The sequence below is a fragment of the Muscardinus avellanarius genome, assembly GCF_963383645.1.
Source record: "Muscardinus avellanarius genome assembly, chromosome: 1".
Lineage (NCBI taxonomy): Eukaryota > Metazoa > Chordata > Mammalia > Rodentia > Gliridae > Muscardinus > Muscardinus avellanarius.
The window spans coordinates 54,369,357-54,387,669 of NC_137786.1; the positions used below are offsets into that span (position 1 = coordinate 54,369,357).

At 34.6% G+C, this 18,313-nt stretch overlaps 1 protein-coding gene across 1 annotated transcript in view; it reads right to left on the bottom strand.

Annotated features, from left to right (window-relative positions):
• The window catches only part of ADAMTS6 (ADAM metallopeptidase with thrombospondin type 1 motif 6), a gene marked incomplete at both ends in the record, with an annotated part of 308,213 nt that overhangs the window by 155,324 nt on the left and 134,576 nt on the right, over window positions 1-18,313 (bottom strand). The gene's annotated exons all lie outside the window — the stretch shown is intronic.

Sequence of the window (18,313 nt, forward strand, 5' to 3'; positions counted from 1 at the left end):
CCTGTGCCTTTGAAATCATAACCAAGAAATCACTGCCAATTTCAGTGTTGTGAGGTTTAATGACCCAGATTTTCTCCTAAAAGTTTATAGTCTTAAGATTTATATTTAGGTCTATTATCTATTTTGAGTTAATATTTGTATATGGGATTAGGTAAGGGTCCAATTTTATTCTTTTCCATGTAATTATTATTTTTTAACAATATTTAGTTAAAAGATTAATATTTCCACCACCAAATGTTCGTGGAAACCTTGTCAAAAATAACTTGACAATATAGGGAAGAATTTAGCTCTAGGCTTTTATTTAACTCCAATGGTTTATATATCTGCCTTTAGAATAGTACTACACTGTTTCAATTATTGTAGCTTTATATGGTTTGAAATCAGAAAATATATATCTTCTAGCTTTGTTCTTTTTCAAGATCGTTTTGGGTACCTAGAGTCCATATTCCATATTAGGATAGATTTTTTTCTGAAAAATAAATATATAAATATATGATAGTTTCACCTAAAAAATAGAAAAAAAATATTCTCTGGTAAGAAAGAAAGCAAAAAGAAATATTGAAATGTTATCTTTAAGTCATCAAAAGCTTGGTATCAGACAAATGAAACTGTTATGTGAGATTATCATTTTTAATTTTAGATAAATTGCCATAATACTAGATGTCAACTACTAAGCCAAGCATGGGAGGGAGGGATAGGGAGAGAATGGGGTGGGGATTGGGTGGGGGCTGCCTGGGAAAAGTGTGCATGTATGTCTACAAAAGTATGTATCCTACTATGATGTATGAATACAGTGCACCAATAAAAATAAATAAATTAAAAAAAAATATCTAATCAGGTCTTCAAATAGATCTAATATATATACAAGATTTTAAAATAATTTTCTAAGTTTTATAATATAAAAATTTCCAAATAACTTTTGGAAATGATGAGATATTATAGGCTAAATTGTGATAACTATAAGGTCTCAAAGTTAGACCTTCTCATTGGAGAAAAAAATACAAAGAAATAAAGAGAAATTTTTCTTTATAATTATTTTCCACTAGTGACCAATCATTATTCATAAATGATCTTGACTATGAAGTGTTTGTTATAATAAAGGGAAAAAATTAAAGGATATACTCAGTCTTCTATACCCACATGTTGCAAATATTTGTAGATTTAGTAGTTACCCCAAAAGATAATTATTGCAATTTGCTCATATATTTTCTAAAAGAGCAGTTGGGACTCAATTCTACATTTGTACCTTATATAGAACATTATGCTAAGTGAGATTAGTCAGTCACAAAAAATAAGAGATCTGATGCTCTCTCTAATATGAGTAAGCTAGGGAGAAAACAGGTCATAGGAGGAACTCTAGATGAAGAAGGAGAAGCCATAGATGAGCAAATAAGGAGGCCTAACTGTGGGGGATGGGAGGAAAGAAGAGGAAAATTCCCTAATGTACATGCTGTACATTCACAAACAGATCAAAGTCAATGACTAAGCCAAACATGAGAAGGTGGGAAGGGGAGGGAATGGGGTGGGAATTGGGTAAGGGCTAATTGGGGAATGTGTGCATGTATGCCTTTATATCTTGTACTCCATTAAGATGCACGACTACAATGCACCAATAAAAATATTAAAATAAAAGAATTTACTAAAACAATTGAACTCAAGATACTGAATTTAGATAGGAAGATATTTAATAAGGATGGTTCCCAACCTAGTACTTTGACTCTATATTTATACATAATAATGTTTGTTTTAGTATAAGCACTTCTGAGTTAAAAGGTTTTTAAAAGCAAACTACAACATATTTACAATCATCTACACAGTTTAACTGCAAAGATGCCAAGAACCACAGGGATCAACCTGTATAACATACTGAGTGTTGAGGTGGTATGCACATGTAGGTGCAGCAGTTATTAAAAAGGTAAGGAAGGTATCTGGAACAAGGAAATTTTGCCATTATAATCTTCCTTAATTCTATGGGCAAATTGTTGCTGATAGGTTTATGGCAGCTACAATTCTTAGTCATTTATGGTGGTGGTGGTATGCCTACAAACTTATTTCTTTGCTCTTCCAGTAAAATGAAGGAATTGCCTCATCAAAGCACCTAGAGTAAACAGTAATAAAATTTTATTTTAATAGGCTTATTATCTCTATAACGCACATGTATCATTATTGTTGTTTTAGCTATTAGGGGTACATATCTATAAATGGAGTTGTTTAGTTCTAAAAACACATGTGTACTGTATACATAATATGTGTATATATGTATATAAGTATGGGTAAAGACATATAGCATAATTTTGGCATTTTATGGGCCCTAACTGAAATTTAATACTTATTAAAAGAGAATATGAGATACTTTGTTCTACTATAATAATGTTTGACTTTGAAAAACATAAAAATTTTATACTTGATTTAAAATATAAGTGGAGAGACATAAGAAAATAGTATTAATGGGAATGATTTTATTAATTTGAATAAAAACCTATAGCATTAAATAACTTTGAAACTTAGTCATCTGACAGAGCAAAATGCTTCAGTCATGCTACATTAACTAAAAATGTTTCCATACTAGAAAGAAATGATCCACTTGCTTCTTCCAAATGGTAGAAAGCTTTAAAAGGAGCCACAAATTTCATTTTAAACTTTACAATGAAAACATTCATCATTTAGAGCAGGGTGTGGTGGCTCACACCTACAGGCTATGCCAAGTAGCTGGGTGGGATGCTGAGTTAGGAGTATACTTTGAACCTAAGAGCTCAAAGTCACTGTGGGCAATATAGCAAGATCCTGCCTAAAAAACAACTATCATCTATTAATTCACTTATAATTATTGAAAGAAATGTTAACTACTTCACATTAATACTAAGCTCCTATTACCCAATACGTCATGTGTTATCATAAAACATAAAAAAGATAAAACATGCATCATAACTAGCCTACATATGACACAGATTTTGTGTTAGGAAATAGGGAACTTAAAATAACTATGATTAGCAGGGCGTGGTGGCACACACTTGTAATCCCTGCACTTGGGAGGCAGAGACAGGAGGATCACACAGGTTCGAAGCCAGCCTTGCTGGCTTAAGAGACCCTGTTTAAAAGTAGGTCTGGGAGTGTAGCCCGGAGGTAGAAGAGTTTCCAGGAACCCCAGTACCAACAAAATAAATAAATAAATTAATTAATTAATTATGATTAATATGTTAAGAACTTTAATGGAAAATGAAAATAACATGCAAAAATATATGAGTAATATAAGCAAAGAGATGAAAACTCTGAAAAAGAATCAAAAGAAAATGCTAGATATTAGAAATACCTTTTCAGAAATAAAAAATGCATTTGAAGAGTTCATTAATAGACAAGACACACTGAAGAAAGAATCAGTGAGCTTGGTGATAGGCTCAATAGAAACATCCTGAATTGAAATACAAAGGGGAGGGGAGAATGAAACATATACACAACAGAATATCCAAGCCGGGCGTGGTGGCGCACGCTTGTAATCCCCGCGCTTGGGAGGCGGAGACAGGAGGATCGCGCAGGTTCGAAGCCAGCCGTGCTGGCGTAAGAGACCCTGTTTCAAAAATATAAAATAGGTCTGGGAGTGTAGCCCGGAGGAAGAAGGGCTTCCAGGAACCCCAGTACCACCAAAAAAAAAAAAAAAAAAAAAAAAAAAAAAAAAAAAAAAAAAAAAAAAGAATATCCAAGAACCGGGACAATATCCAAAGGTAAAATTTACATATAATTGAAATACCAGAAGGAAAAGAGAGAATAGAGTAGAAAAAAGTCCTTGAATAACAGCAATAAGGAATTTTCCAACATTAATGACAGATACAAAACCAGATATACAGAAATTTAAGAGAATACCCAACACAATAAACACCCATAGATTGAAACACCTATGCATGTATTATTCAAATCATGGAAAACAAAAGATACAGGAACTGTTGAAAGAAGCCAGAGGTAAAAACAAATCTTAACTATATAGAGGAATAAGATAGGAATCACAGCTATTTCTCATCAGAAATCCTGAAAATTCTATATTCAAGAAAATTATTCTTCAAAATTGAAAGAGAAATAAAATCCCTTTCAGTCAAACCTAAACTAAGAGAACTCAATATCAGCAGACCTACACATTAAAAATATTTTAATAAATTCTTCCAGAAAAAGGAAAATTATAGAGATCAGAAACTTGACTATAAAAGAAAAAAAGGATAAAAAAGGATAACAACCTCAAATAAAACTGATTTTTCTTATTTTAATTGATATGACATAACTATTTAACATAATAATTATAACAAGGTCTTGGTGGTTATTATAAAGGGACAAGTGAAATGAAGAACAGCAATATCAAAAGGGACAGAAATAAATAATTAGGAATAATATTGTAAAGTATATGTTTTATACATGATACCATATAGTGTTATCTGATGGTGGATTTAGATTAATTATAAATTTATACATATATACAAGTAAATATACTCATCTATAAAACAAATTATTTCATTTTAAATTAAATTAAATTAAAGAGCAAATACTAACATTTTAGAAGTATTATCATTACCAATCTCACGAATATATACAGGGAGGGGAGAAGGCAGAGTGGGATCCAGAGGAAATCTCACCAAGTGCTGTGTTCATGTGCTCGTATCACACTGAACTTCACTATGGTGTATAATTACTATGCACCAATAAAAATATAATTAAGAAAGAAGTATATTGTGCAAAAAAGAAATATAATGTATAATTAAAAACTAGAGAAGACAAAAAAGAAGGGGAAAGAAACATAGTTCAAGTACAATAAATATAAAATAGTTATGAATATGGAAGATGTTAATTCAATTATATCAATAGTCACTGTAAGTATGAAAGTTCTAAATACACCAAACAAAAGATAGAGATTGTCAAACTGGTGAAAAGTGCAAGACCCAATTATATGCTGAATACAAGAAGTCCACAATAATATAAAAATTCATCTAGGTTAAAAGTAGGCAGTACAAAAATATATATTACGCCAACACAAATCAAAAGGACAAGTGGATACTATGGTGTGGATCTTTTTTTTTTTTTGCAGTTTAGGAATTTTATTTTATTTTTTAATTGGTGCACTGTATTCATACATCATAGTGGGATACATACTTTTGTAGACATACATGCACACATTGCCCAGTCAGCCCCCACCCGATCCCCACCCCGTTCTCTCCCTATCCCTCCCTCCCATGCTTGGCTTAGTGATTGACATCTAGTATTACAGCAATTTATCAAAAATTAAAGATGATAATCTCACATAACAGTTTCATTTGTCTGATACCAAGCTTTTGATGACTTAAAGATAACATTTCAATATTTCTTTTTGCTTTCTTTCTTACCAGAGAATATTTTTTTTCTATTTCTTAGGTGAAACTATCATATATTTATATATTTATTTTTCAGAAAAAAAATCTATCCTAATATGGAATATGGACTCTAGGTACCCACAACGATCTTGAAAAAGAACAAAGCTAGAAGATATATATTTTCTGATTTCAAACCATATAAAGCTACAATAATTGAAACAGTGTAGTACTATTCTAAAGGCAGATATATAAACCATTGGAGTTAAATACAAGCCTAGAGCTAAATTCTTCCCTATATTGTCAAGTTATTTTTGACAAGGTTTCCACAAACATTTGGTGGTGGAAATAATAATCTTTTAACTAAATATTGTTGAAAAATAATAATTACATGGAAAACAATAAAATTGGACCCTTACCTAATCCCATATACAAATATTAACTCAAAATAGATAAAAGACCTAAATATAAATCTTAAGACTATAAACTTTTAGGAGAAAATCTGGGTCATAAAACCTCACAACATTGAAATTGGCAGTGATTTCTTGGATATGATTTCAATGGCACAGGCAACAGAAGAGTATACAAACTCCCTAAAAAATAAAAAACATATTGTATATCCAAAGACAATGTAAACAGAGTTAACAGTTACTAATAGAATGGGATAAAATATTTGCAAATGCTTTATCTGAAGGTATATTAATATTCCAACTAGAAATCCTAAAAATTAACAACAATAAAGGCAAACAATACAATTTAGAGATAGGTAAAAGACTAACATAAATAATGAATCTCCACAGATAACCAATCTTAGTTGTCTGTTGGATGGAAACTCTTGTTTCTCTAGTTCTGATGTGTGTTACCTATTTCTTCTTTGTAGTTAATCTCTTTGAGTATTTTCTCTAGTGCTGGTTTTGAAGACATAAATTCCTTCAGTTTCTGTTTGTCCTGGAAGCTTCTTATTTCTCCATCTAATTTGATAGAAAGTTTTGCTGGGTAGGAAATTTTTGGCTGGAAGTTGTTTTCTTTCAAAATTGGGAATATGTTACTCCAAGCCCTTCTGGCTCTCATGACTTGGTTTGGGAAGTCTGGAGTGATTCTAATTGGTTTGCCTGTGAATGTCACTTGGCCCTTTGCTTTTGTTGCCTTTAAGATTCTCTGCTTGGCTTCCACATTGGTCATTTTGACAATTATGTGGCGTGGGGATCCTCTTCTCCGATCCTGTCTAAAGGGAGTTCTATAAGTTTCCTGCACCTGTGTATCGACCTCTTGCTCTATGTCTGGAAAATTTTCTGCTATTACTTCCTTGAAGAGATTGTTGATCCCTTTGGTTTCACTTTCTTTTCCCTCCTCTATTCCAATTATTCTTAGGTTAGCTCTCTTAAAATGGGCCCATATTTCTTCAATATCAGATTCCTGCTGTCGGATTTTTTTTCTAGATTAGAAACTATGCGTTCATTTTTGGAATGATCATCTTCTAAGAGCGAGATTCTGTTCTCCATGTGTTCTAATCGGTTGTTTGTGCTTTGAATTGAGGCCTTTACTTCATTAATTGCATCCTTTATCTCTTTTTGGCTCTCTCTAAGTACTTTTCGAAGCACCTCTATTATTTCTACAGTTATTTTCCTGATTTGATCTTCTAGAAATCTCTGATTTTCTGTTTTGTCGGGTTCTGATGTTGTGGGATTGTGAGCATTCATTGCTCCAGTATTATTCCTCTTTCCCATGATTTCGGAAGTTTGTCCCTTCTCTGGGTTCTTCCCTTGGGTCACTATGACTTCACTTAAGGTGCTCTGGATCTTGAGTCAGTAGTATCTCAGACCCCACTACTCCTTTACTGGGTTTTATCACAGAGTCTCCAACCCAGAGAGTCGCTAGAGGCTGCTTTAGACTGTGGGGGGTGCCAGGTTGCACATTCTCCTATGGTGTGATATCACTGCCACTGCCCCTCTCCCACTGGGTCAAGTCCCAGTGAGTACAGTACTGGGATTTCTGCACTGTGGCCCACAATTTGACTCACTGTTCTTGAGTACGCAGATGTAGCTGTATTGAATTCGGTGAATTCGGTGCTGCTGCCGCCAGTGGCACTATGGCGCCGCTGCTACGCCCTCGGCTGTGGGGCTGGCGTTTTTTTTCTTGGTTTTGATTTCCACTCTGAATCCCTGCAGCGTGTGCTGAGCTCAGCCACTGGGAGCTTTAGGTGCTCTCTGCGCCGAGAAATCCCGCCTGGCTGTTCCGCAGCGGCTCCCCTCGGCTTGCTGTGGCCGTCCCGTGAATTCTCGGGTGCTGCCGGCAGTATGGCGCTGCTGCCACGTCCTCGGGCTTGAGGCCACGTCCTCGGGCGTGAGGATCTCCTCTGTGGCTCTGTTCTCAGTCCGCTTTCTCTCTGGAGCCTGGTGATTTTTTTTTTGTTGTTTCTCTGGTGATGTTGTTTTCTGGCTTTGAAAGGCGCTGATTTTGTGGTAATGGAGATTTGTTGTTAGTGGGGCTCTTAAGCCCCGCTTTTCTCGGTCGCCATCTTCCCGGAAGTCTGGTGTGGATCTTAAATGACCCCTAAAGGCTCTTGTGTTAGAGGCTTGGTCCTAAGCCCATGGTGCTTTGGGAGGTAGTAGAATTTCTGAGAGATGGGGCCTATTGGAGGGTTCTTAAATCAGTGGGAGAATAACCTTGAAGAAAACTGGAACCTCAACCCCTTTCTGCCTCTCTTTTTTGTTGACTGAGGTAAGCAGTTGTGCTTCTGCCATAATATGGTGCTTTTCACAGATTCAGAGCAACAGGGCCAAAAAATTATAGGCTGGAACCATCAAAATTGTGAGCACAAGTAAATCTCTTCTCTTTATATGCTGTTTACCTCAAATATCATGTAATCGTGACAAAAAGCTGACTAATGCACTGTGAGGGCTATAGTAATTTCAAACAAAGCATACTTCAGGAAAAGGGTAATTCTCAGAGATAAACAATGACACTACATAATGATAAAGGGGTGAATTCTTTAAGATGAAAAATCCTTAGTGCCCAGGCACCTAACAACCAAATGTCAAAACATGAGTCATAACTAACACAATTTCAGGGAGAAATACACAAATCCACTCTTATATTTGAAAATGCTAATACACTTTTTAAAGTAACTGATAAATATATCAGATATAATTGACCTGAATAGTATTGAGACAGCAACTTTGGCTAACCTTCAGTCTTAAAGGGTTAACAAATATATCAGCAAATTGAGATTTAAAGACTAAACTAGTCTTCAAGGCTATAAAACTAAGATAACATAGCAGGAGATGGGCGGTTGATAAGTCAAATCAGTCTTCAAAGACTATGTAGTCAGAAAAGATACCAAGAATGAAAATCACACTCTGAGGCAGAGACTCATGATGGTAATTAAGCATGTGTCACATGCAGAGGCATGATGAAAAAGAGGTGTTCTACACGTGATGACATCAAGATGTTGTGTTTCTGCACCATATGTCAAGGCAGCCTGGGATTTCTGCCCCCCCGTGTGCTACTTCCCTTGTGCTTGAGAGCCTTTATCTGATTCTTCTGATGAAGAGCACAAGTGCTCATTGAGTTGGTAACAGTACAATCAACTTGTTCCAAAAGACACTGATAGAATATTCCACCCAACAACTGAAGTATACACATTCTAAAAAATATATATTTTTAAAATATTGAATTAAGTGAAAGAGCAAAATGAAACAAAATAGATGGAAAAAGTTAGAAAAAGCAATATTATCCACCAAAACCCAGCTATATAAATAAGTAGGTTATATATAAATAGAACTAACAAAATTAAAAGACAGAAATTATTAAAATTAACTGATAAAAAGCAAAACCCAACTATAAGCTCAAAATAAAGGATTAAAACAAGATGTACCGTGCAATAAGATGAAAGTTGGAGCCACCCTACTGCAATATAAAGTAGATTTCAAAATAAGTAATATTACTGGGGATAAAGAGTGACATTTCTATATTTGCATTTCTTGTTATCCTTTTATAACAATAAAGGATTAATTCATTGAGACATAATACTCTTAAATGTAAACATAATTAGATATCTTTGGAAACATATGAAGCAAAAACTGACAGAACTTAAGGATAAAAAGACAAATATATACATGAATTTGGAGATTCCAACACACTTGTCTCAGTCATTCATTGATCAACGATAATAAAAAGCTATAGAAACACTAAAGACTATTAATCAAATGCACCTAACAATACTAGAACATTATAACCAGAATAGCAGCAGAAGGCATTTTCTTGTTCAAGGAAACAAGATATATTCACCGAGATAGAATATGTGATAGACCATACAGCAAGTTTCAATATCATAAAGATTAAAATTAGAGTATATTATCTGATTATAGTCTAAGAAGAATTAGCACATTCAAAAAATTTTAACTTAATGAAAATGAAAATACAGCAAAAGGGCATATTTGAGATGGTGAGGTACTGCTAAAGATGGGCTTATAAGGAAATTTATAGCTTTAAGTACTGACTTTAGTGATATAAAATTCTACTGTAAAAAAAGCAAACAACAAATTAAAACCAAATTAAGTACAGGAAGGAAATAATAAAGAGTAAATCAAGCTGAGAGCAGTGGTGTATGACTTCAGTACTTGGAAGACTGAGACAGGAGGATCACAGGTTCAAGGCCAGCCTCAGCAATGTAGTAAGGCCCTCCACAACTTAGTTAGACCCTGGTTTCAAAATAAAAAATAAAAAAAGCTCAGAGTATAGCTCATAGGTAGGACATTCCTGGGTTCGATTCTCAGTAAAACACAGACACACACACACACACACACACACACACACACACACACACACAAAACCAATGAAACAGAGAATGAGTAAAGAAATCAATAACATCAAAAGATTTTTTTAAAATAAAACAAAACAAACAAACAGCTATATTGATCAAGAAAAATATAAATTAAATATCAAGAATGAATGGGGAAATATCATTTTTATCTAAAAAATACAAATTATGAGAGACTAAAAATTGACAATTAACAAAATTGTTAACAAAATTGACAATTCAGATAAAATGGAATAATATTTTTATATAATTACTACAAAGAAAAGTTTTAGAACTATTGTCTCATATCTAAATTAAAATTTTAACTAACAATATTCCAATAGGAAAATTTCAGGCTCAAGGGCTTTAGTAGTACATTCTCTCAAACATTCAAAGACCAAATAACATCAATCTTATATGTACAAATTCTTCCAGAAAGTGGAACACTTTCTAATTCTTTTTATATGACTAATTTTATTCTGATGCCCAAACTAAAAAGAAAAAAGAAAACTTCAAACCAAAACAATGAATCCACAAATCTTTTTTAGTAAGTTGTGCTGAAATAACTGGATATACACATGGGGGGAAAATGAAGCCTAACCCATACCTCTCATAATACATTAAACTAGCTCAACATGAATAATGGGTCTAAATACAAAAGCTAAAAATATAAAACTTTCACAGGAAGATAATAATAGCACATCTTCACAATCCTAAAGTTGGCAAAAAATTCTTAAAACATGAAAAGCACAATCAATAAAAAATTATAAACTAGATATCATCAAAACTTTGTAATTCTGCTTTTAATAAGACATTAAAAATAAATGACAAGCAGGAGACAAGGAGAAAATATTTACATACTGCCGGGCATGGTGGAGCACACTTGTAATCCCCGCTTGGGAGGCGGAGACAGGAGGATCACGCTGGTTCAGAGCCAGCCATGCTGGCTTAAGAGACTCTGTTTCCAAATAAAAATATAAAATAAGTCTGGGAGTGTAGCCCGGAGGTAAAGGGGCTTCCAGGAACCCCAGTACCACCAAAAAAAAAAATTACATTATGTATATATGATGAAGACTTTTACCCAGAATACAACTAAACAAGAAGAAAAAAACATTTTTAAAGGGTAGATATTTGAATAAACAGTTCAAAGAATTTATTTTAAAATAGTTCATGAAAAATGCTCATGATCACATCATTATTTAGCAAAAATAGATGATCAATAAATTGGCATTACAAGATACCACTAAAGTGTATAATGATGGCTAATATTAAAAAATGTCAGTGAGGATCTGAGGTAACCAGAACTATCGTAGACTGCTAATGGGAATGTCAAATGGTATATTTCAAAAACCTGTTTATTAAAAAATTAAACTAACCATACAACCAGCAATATCATCCAAGATAAATGAACACGTGTGTGCATTCAAATACTAATACACAGATGTTCGTAGTAATTCTATGTTTAACAGCCTCAGACCAGGAACAATCAAATATATGAACTACTTAAAAACATAACATACACCGGGCATGGTCGCGCACGCTTGTAACCCTCCCGCTTGGGAGGCAGAGACAGGAGGATCACGCAGGTTTGAAGCCATCCACACTGGCTTAAGAGACTCTGTTTCCAAATAAAAATATAAAAGAGGTTTGGGAGTGTAGCCCGGAGGTAGAAAGGCTTCCAGGAACCCCAGTACCACCAAAAAAACAAAAAACAAAACAACAACAACAAAAAAAAAAAAACATAACATACATGAATCTCAGATAAATTACACTGAGACAAAGTATCAACTATATAAGTCCACTTAAACAAAACTACAGAGCTGGGCACAGTGGTGCACATTCACAATCCCAGATACTCCAGAGGCTGAGACAGGACGATTGCAAGTTAGAGGCCAGCCTGGGCAATTCTGTGAGATTCCAAGTGTTTAGTTCACAGTGGTTTGATCCCTGGTGTCAGGGGCGGTGGGGGGGAAGGTAGAAGAAAATAGATCTGTGATTGTCTGAGACATGGAGTGAGGAGAAAGGCAGAAATTAACTGTAAAGGAGAAAGGGGGATTTTTTTTTTCAGGAAATGAAATTGTTGACATCTTGTTTGTTATGTTAATAACACATATTGCCGGGCATGGTGGCGCACGCTTGTAATCCCCGCGCTTGGGAGGCAGAGACAGGAGGATCACGCAGGTTCGAAGCCAGCCACACGCGCTGGCTTAGGAGACCCTGTTTCCAAATAAAAATGTAAAAATAGGTCTGGGAGTGTAGCCCGGAGGTCTTAGAAGGGCTTCCAGGAACCCCAGTACCACAAAAAAAAATATATATATATATGTTGGTCAAGACACATCAAACTATACACAAAATGGGTATTTATTCCATGTGAACTATATATACCTCCAGAATGTTTTTAAGTGTACTTAAGGAAAGCAAACTTTTCCAGGCAATAGAATACTTTGTAATTCATTTTATAAGATGTACATATTCTGATACCAAAACTATACAAAGGCATTAAAGTTCCAAATAACATAGTATATTCTAATAATTAGCCTTCTATTATAAAAACACACTGCTTAAGCATTTAAAGACATTAAGTACTTGTGGCAGGAGGACAGTTTAGATGAAAGATAACAGTGGTAATATAGTCCTAACATAGGCAATTGAATTCACAATTTTCCTGAAGCCTTGCCATATTTATCCTTTTTTAAAAATGAATCTCCTAGCCAATTTCTATAAAAAGAATGTGTCTTTTATTGAGACAAATAACTGATGTTTATTTCTAAAAGCAAGACAAATATTTCCTTACAACTTTCAATACAACTTTTAATATTTTAAAAAATCTCTGAAAACCAGAGTTACCTAATATACCTGATGAACATTAACAAACATATCAAAGTCAATCACTAAGCCAAATATGAGGATGGAAGGGGAGGGAATGGGGTGGGATTTGAGTAAGGGCTAATTGGAGGATGTGTGCATGTATTCCTATACCACCTTGTACTCCATTAAGATGTAAGACTACAATGCACCAATAAAAACAATTAAAAAACAAATAAAACATAATAAAATAAAAAACAGTTAATGTTCAGTCAACAAAAATAAATGAGTTGTCACATCTTAAAAATGAATGATCTTAGGACCTACACATTATTTGTGTGAAAAAATCAGATATATATAGTAATAGAAAAAATAGCAAAATGCATCATCATGTATACATTTTCAAGATTATAAAGTTCAAGATATTGTTCTTCTTGCTTTCTCTTTCTTCCTTTCTTTTAAAAGCTAATACATTGTTGGTAGGATTGCAAATTATTGCAACCACTTTGGAAAACAGTATGGAGGATCCTCAGAAGAATGGAAATGAACCTTCCATATGATCCAGCAACACCACTTCTGGGTATCTACCCAGAAGCATAAAAACCAAACTGCCAAACTAATGCATGTGTATCTACGTTCATGGACTCACAATTCACAATTGCCAAACTATACAAACAGCCAAGATGTCCATCAACAGATGAATAGATTACAAAGCTATGAGATATGTACACAATGGAATTTTGCTCAGCCATAAAGAAAAACAAAATTACATCATTTACGGAGAAATGGATGGATCTGTAGAACATTATGCTAAGTGAGATTAGTCAGTCAGAAAAAAACAAGAAATCAGATGTTCTCCCTAATATTTGGAAGCTAGGGAGGAAAAGGTTCATAGGAGGAGCTTTAGATGAAGGAGAAACTATAGATGAGCAAATAAGGAGGCCTAACTGAGGGGATGGGATGAGAGAAGGGGGAAATTCCCTAATGTACATGACCTATATTCACAAACATGTCAAAGTCAATCACTAAGCCAAACATGAGAAGGAGGGAAGGGGGAGAGACTGGGGTAGAAAGTGGGGGAGGGCTAAATGAGTGATGTGTATGCCTCTACCATCTTGTACCCCATTAAGAGCTTGGTATCAGACAAATGAAACTGTTATGTGAGATTATCATTTTTAATTTTAGATAAATTGCCATAATACTAGATGTCAACTACTAAACCAAGCATGGGAGGGAGGGATAGGGAGAGAATGGGGTGGGGATTGGGTGGGGGCTGACTGGGAAAAGTGTGCATGTATGTCTACAAAAGTATGTATCCTACTATGATGTATGAATACAGTGCACCAATAAAAAAATAAATTAAATAAATAAATAAATAAAAAGATGTCTAACTACAATGCACCAATAAAAAAAATTTTAAAAACAAATCTTAGCTATACTGTCAATTCAGTCCCACACAGTTCAACATAAATCCTTTTTAAAATGACTACTTTAACACCTTTCTTTAATACTGTTTTTGTTGCATAGCTGGATGTAGTAGGTAGCTTTCTCTATACACTAGATGTCTGGTTGAGTTCTTGCTTCCCTTCTTGATCTCATGATTTCTTCTACTTCTAAAACCCATGGGAACTGTACAATTAATTTCAAAAAATCTTTCAAAGAACATTCTTTCCTATAAGGTTTCATTAAGTGCCTTTGGCATACAGCCTACATTAAAGCTAGACATGTCATTTAAATATAATATAAACCTCAATTTTTCATTTGACAAGGAAACTAATTTCTAGTTCTCACAAAAAGATGGGAAAAACTGTTAGCAAAGGCCTAGCCAATGAAAAGACTCTCCAGAACTATTTTTAAATGGATATTATATTCCTATACAACTATATGCTGAGTACTAAAATACTCTATGCACGTTTAAAAGGTAGAAAATATTCGGTCTAGGGACTCAGTGGAGACTCTTCTCAGTAACCCTGGTCAGATATTTTCACTATAGTGAATCTATTGACATCATCGCATCACTTAACATGAAAAAAAAAAATGAAATGAAAAAAAAATCACAAAATGAAAAAAAATGAAAAAAAAATGGCTAAATGAAAAAAAATCACAAAAAATTCAGTATACTTGATCTGAAAAATATACTTGATATATGTCCTATGACTACAGTTTTATTTTTCAAGAATAGCTATCCCTTTACTGATTGATTGATTATAGTCCTGGGGATTGAACCCAAGAGTATTCTACCTCTGTGCTATACCTCCAGTCTGATTGAAACAAGGTCTCACTAAGAAACTGAGGCTGGCTCCAACTTGTGTTCCCTTGTCTCAGCCTTCCAAGTACTGAGATCACAGGCATGCAACACCACATCAGGCTCACCGTCACCATATTTAAAGGATAGCATGTGTTTTGCCAAAGCTGACCTGCTGAGTTTCTGAAATCTAAGCACTAAGATCTTAAAAAGCAAGTGAAGAGATCTTCACCTATGAAATAGATTTTCTCAGCTGATGAAATGATAACTTGACATACTGAAAAAGAGTACATTAAACACATCCTGACTCCCTGTCAAGGGTAAAAGAAATAAAACGATAGTAACATATCAACTAGACATGAAAACACACAAACAGAAAAGGCCTTTTTTTTCCGTCAAATAACATTTTTGAATGAAAGGATTTTTCTAACTCTCAACATAAAGGATTTTGTGAGTTTCTTCTACCATTTTCAGTACTGACACTTTAAAACAAGAATTCACTCTAAAAGAGTTACTCTAAGACGCATAAAGCTTGAAAGATATATTCTACTTCATAGTTCTTCTACATAAGGTGCCACACATTCACCTTAGGGAGAATTCAAAGGATTTACCCACAAGGCAAAACAGCAAACAAAAGCTAGGAAGCCAGAGAGATAGCCCATTTGGGATCTAAATAAATGATATAAAATTAATGGAGGAGCTACATTCAAATATGTGTAAAAGTATGAATGTTGCATGATCAACCTGGACAACTCATTGTTGAAAGGGGAGAAAGGAAAGTGGGGGGGGGCACCAAACACAGTCTGAATGTATGCCATTTTCAATATGATCCACATAAAAATTATTTAAAATTAAATGACATAAAAAGAGATGAACTCATTTATGCTATTTAGGTACAAAAAAAGCATGAGGCTTGGAATGCATGTGTGGATATTGACTAAGCTGTTAATACATAAGATAATATAATCTTTCACACATACATTTGTCAGGTACTATATGGTATTCAGCCAAACCTTTCAATATAATTTAATCTAATGGAAACTGTTAAATTCAGTAAGGTTGTTTAAGATTACGACAATCATTAATGAACCAGATTTTTTTAGTGAGTTAAAGATGAACTGCCTGGGTAAGGGCTTTATCTAAACTGGGCATGGTGGCACGTGCCAGTAATCCTAGTACTGGTAGGCTGAGACAGGAGGATCTCAGGTTCAGGATAGCCACAGCAACAATATGAACCCAGGGGCATGACATTCTTTCTCCAAGCTATGTACAAGCTATGTATATTTTCATGTCTAGTTGATATGTTACTATCGTTTTATTTCTTTTACCCTTGACAGGGAGTCAGGATGTGTTTAATGTACTCTTTTTCAATATGTCAAGTTATCTTTTTTTTTTTTTTTGTGGTACTGGGGTTCCTGGAAGCCCTTCTACCTCCGGGCTACACTCCCAGACCTATTTTTACATTTTTATTTGGAAACAGGGTCTCCTAAGCCAGCGCGCGTGGCTGGCTTCGAACCTGCGCCATCCTCCTGTCTCTGCCTCCCAAGCACAGGGATTACAAGCGTGCACCACCACGTCCGGCTCAAGTTATCATTTGATCAGTTGAGAAAATCTATTTCATAGGTGAAGATCTCTTCATTTGCTTTTAAGATCTTAGTGCTTAGATTTCAGAAACTCAGCCTCAGCTTTGTTTCTCTGCTATTAACTGCAATGGTAACTAGAATACCAGTAATTTTAAGGCTTCATTAAAAGTAAAATATTGACTTCTTTTGTATTACTTAAGTCAATTTTGAAACTTGATGCTTATTTTAATTTAAGCCCAAATCAGTACCAATATGATACAATTTTGGGGTGGGATGGTACTGGGGTTCCTGGAAAAACCCTTCTACCTTCAGGCTACACTCCCAGACCTATTTTTTTTTTTTAATATTTTTATTTGGAAACAGGGTCGCTTAAGCCAGCGCGGCTGGCTTCGAACCTGCGCGATCCTCCTGTCTCCACCTCCCAAGCACAAGGATTACAAGCATCCGCCACCACGCCCGGCCCAATATGATACAATTTAAAAAATAATACTACAAAAACTGACCAATTATTTCTGAAGCAAGTATATAATTAACACTTTTACTTGTTCCTTATTACCCATCCATTTTACCAAAAAAAAGATTATAAATGTAAGGAGTTCTTGCAAATTCAGTGGTGTTTTAGCTAAAAATACTTGATTATCCTTTCAAATTATTTTTCTTTTTCATTTTCTTGTTAGCAGATAAAACCAACTATGTGTTAAATGTCAGTAGTTAATATTTTAGAGGGAAAGTGTTCTCCTGAAAACCTTACTCCATTAGTGAACTGGAGGCTCTTTAATTTGTACCTGTATAAGAGCATTGGAAGCACATTAAAACTAAGGATAAGTCATCTTTCAGTCTTAGGGACACAAATATTTGAAATAAGGGAGAATAACTGTTAAACTTCTTCCCTTGTGTGTTAATAAACGTCTACATTTACTATTGCTTGCTGTTTGAAATAAAGAAAGGGCTTTAGCTGAGCATGGTAGCACATGCTTATAATCCTAGTACATGGGAGACAGAGACAGGAAAACTGCAGGTTCAAGCCAGCCTCAGCAACTTAACAAGACTCTCAGCAACTTAGTAAGACCCTGTATCAAGACAGTTGTTTTTATTTTTCTTTCAATGGCAGGCATGCACACCTGAAAATACTGGTTACATAGCAATAGTTGTGTAATTTTAATGCCTGAAAAAGGCATGGTCACAACTATATGAAGAGTGAAAACTAAATGTCCATCTTAGTGTCAGTGACTTAAAACATATATGTACTGTCACCTGAGGAAAAGAATGATCATTGAAACAACTGGACTTTATGAGGAACTGGATGTTGAGGAGACAGTTATAGCTAAGGCATTTCACATGCATAGAATAATATTGAAGTGAAGTGCATTTCACTACTAAGACACTGGTATTGAATCGCAAAGGTTATTTTACAAGTCTTCAGTTCTTAAGATGATTTATCCCGATGCCCCACATGATAACTTTCTCTATTGAAATCAGGCAGAGAGGCTGTAAAAACAGTTGAGCACAGGCTTTCCACACAGTAGTCACGAGTTGCTCAAAAGAGCAGGGTTCT